At 39.8% G+C, this 3,116-nt stretch overlaps 1 long non-coding RNA gene across 1 annotated transcript; it reads left to right on the top strand.

The window, feature by feature from the left end:
- The first annotated feature begins 2,249 nt into the window (after window positions 1-2,249).
- On the top strand, window positions 2,250-2,829 carry LOC121724356. The gene is made up of 2 exons (XR_006035192.1): window positions 2,250-2,494; window positions 2,740-2,829. It is a non-coding gene; the product is annotated as an uncharacterized LOC121724356 (long non-coding RNA).
- The last annotated feature ends 287 nt before the right edge of the window (window positions 2,830-3,116 follow it).

Below are 3,116 nucleotides of genomic sequence, written 5' to 3'. Positions count from 1 at the left end.
AAATCACATTTGTTTATGTTTATTTTTAGATTTAAATTTATGAGCAGATGCTTTTTTCCCAAAATAACATACACTATATTTTAACCAAGGATCAAACAAAACACACCAGAGAGGTAGCTCACCCTTCCCTTCAGTATTCCCAGAGAAACTCCACACAGGGTTTTGTTTTTGTTTGGGTGACAGGCTAACCCCACTTTGTTTGTTTCCAGTTTTCGGAGCCTGGGCTGCCTACAGAGATTGGGTTTGTTTTAGTGTATTCACAGAATGGACCGCTAGCGAATTGTGAGGAGATGATTGCTGTACTGTATGTGACAAAATATTATGGGTTTGAAATTGTGTACAATCGCTGGCTGCACCTTTAAGAGCTATTCAAAGCAGATTAGCTGGAATAATAAGCACCAGCTCAGACTGCGATTGATTGCTGCAGATCATATGCAGTCTGAGATGAAATGACGTTTAACTCCTATCATTTGTTTGAAGGCACAAAATGCCCATGAATAATTTGATGTCAGTGTGGGTTAGCAAGATATTCTTGCTAAATGTGCCTCCAACTTGCCATTAGACAGTGGCAATGGGCCACAGGTGGCCGCTATTTTGTTTACTGGTGTAATGATTTGAGTCTAATTGGACATGCAAATGTCTCTTAATGATACATGTTCCTCCAAATACATCTTTTTAATGATCCCAATAAAGTTGGGACTTCTGAAATATGTACTTGAGCGTGCATGGTCTCAGAACTGGAGACCAATTAATTGCAAACTGCTGTGTAAACAAATCCCACACAAACATTGATTAAACCTTCTCCATGTCTTTGTCTTCCCAGTGCCCACTGTGCATATCTCACAATGTGCAGCAGTTAATATGTTAGGAGAGAACAAGCAACAAAACACCCAACAGTAACCTGTTCAGAACTTGTTCCTGAAGGCAGAAGTCGCTGTGTCACATTGGCTTGTTTTGAATTGCCAGGTTTCCATGCTTTGCCTTTTGTGATATAAAAACAGTTGTTTTGCGAAGAGGTGATGACTGCTGGACAATAAACAAAAAAGTCAATGTAAAGTTGAATCAAACAGGCAAATACTGGCAAAAGTGTCAGTACTTTCTTCAGATGGGAAGCTGGACCAACATGTAAATAATTGAATTCTGATGCCCTCTCTGGCATTTTAACCTGATCCAATTACTCTTACTGGGACACCCAAGAAGGTCATCAATCAGGCAAACTAATGTGGGTCATGTCATGTTGACCAAATCGATTACTCCCATCGGAAGCACAAATTAGCATTCCGATCCCGCAGTTTGAAAATTAGCTTTCCCAAATATTACCAGCAATCAATTTATTTCACAAAAGCGAACTGCAACTAGTTCTGCTATTGAAATTGAACATGATCCGCTTTAAATGTCTTGCACAAGACTGTGTTGCATGATCACATAGACATACAGTATATAGTCAAATCCTGGGCTGGCATGCACATTGTATTGCATCCAATGCTTAGGAGTTCATGTTGTTCTGTATAAATCCTCACAAGCACAAATAAATCATTTCATTCCTGTTAGATTAACTTTCCTATGCTGGCACAGTCAGATGGCATCTCCATGCCAAAAACAGGTCCCGAGTTCAACCAAAGGTGATTATTTTGGCATTTGTTCAGTAGTGGCGCCATAGAGGACATTAGAAGAGATTAAAATGTGTTTGTAGCTTTACAAAAGCGAAACCATTAAAACCTTATTACGAATGTAATTCCCCCTGTCAGGTCATCAGATCATAAACCCAGGGGTTTGGAGTCGATAGGAAGACAAAAGCCCCACTGGGTCAAGAGGGATCAAATAGCAGCATTGATGTGAAAAGTAATTAGTTGCTCTGAGTAAAGCCTCTAATGACCAGGCAGCCTCTGCACACTAACAGATCATTAAAGGCAAAGTTAGTGAAAACACACACACTGCCTCGCAGGCCTGAACTACCTGCATGTGGCAAGACGGTGAAAACACACACACTGCCTCGCAGGCCTGAACTACCTGCATGTGGCAAGAGAGAAATAGAGTGTTAAAACTGTGGGTGTCACAAAATAAAATCAGCTCATTTTCAGCAGTTACAGAGACAACCATATGTCCCTTAAATGTAACACAGCACAAGTTCCAGCAATGAAAATAATCTCTTGTGTTGGAGTGCTTACATCAACATTACAATTGTTATCAGTAGATATTCTCCACACACACTCTACCTACATTACAATTGTTATCAGTAGATATTGTTCTGCCCTTCAGGCATTTCATTTGAAGTTAATGCTTTTAATTTTGTACAAATTCAGTTTCATCCAGACTTTTATTTTGATGTTTGTATTTTTGGGCTGTACAGGAAGTAGGCAGGAAAATAGTTTAGATCACGTTAGAATTTGTGTGTGAAAAAAGCTAGAAACGGCAGGTTGATTAAAAGTGCAGACTGTCATTACCCCAGAGAAACTGCTTCTTACATGTTGATTCCCCAGCAGAGGCATCGCTTGTATGTATCACATCTTTGTTGTAGCTAAGTTAGATCGTTAGTATGTTAATTTCATGAGGTAAAAAAAACGGAGTTATAAGGCTAAAAACTATGGATGCTAGTTTCAACATGTGGATGCCTTCAGGATAATGTTAGCTCTAGGAAATGTTAATAGTTAACTTTACATGTGATTTCTATACTTAAGGTATTGTTCATGGAAACTAGGTGACTTGACTAATTGCAATACTTTGCTGTTTGTTTTCTAGTTTCACTCTCTTTCGTCATTTGATCTTTTGATCTTATCAATGTGGATTCAGTACAATGTGAAGAGTGAAAATAAATCTGCAAACAAGAATTTAAGGCATTCTTCATGTTCATGAATAGAAGAGAGTTTAGCTCACTGTCTAGTTGGAGTTAGCACACCTCACCGAGGACAGTATAGATATTCTCCACACACACTCTACCTGCTCAGCCCCGTGACTCCACAGTCAGCCCAGAGTTTGAGTCCTCAGCACTTCCAAAAGAGGCTTTCCCTCTGAAACCCTGCTGTGCACCGTAACCCTCTTAGAGAGGGAATGCCCCCCCTCGAACAGGTCTGTGCTAATATGGCATCTGTACAGTGGTATACTTTATGCCGGTGAAC

This window comes from Alosa sapidissima, chromosome 11 (assembly GCF_018492685.1).
Source record: "Alosa sapidissima isolate fAloSap1 chromosome 11, fAloSap1.pri, whole genome shotgun sequence".
Taxonomy (NCBI): Eukaryota; Metazoa; Chordata; class Actinopteri; order Clupeiformes; family Clupeidae; genus Alosa; species Alosa sapidissima.
The sequence above is the reverse complement of the archived record's forward strand: the minus strand, read 5'-3'. Positions and strand labels throughout refer to the sequence as shown.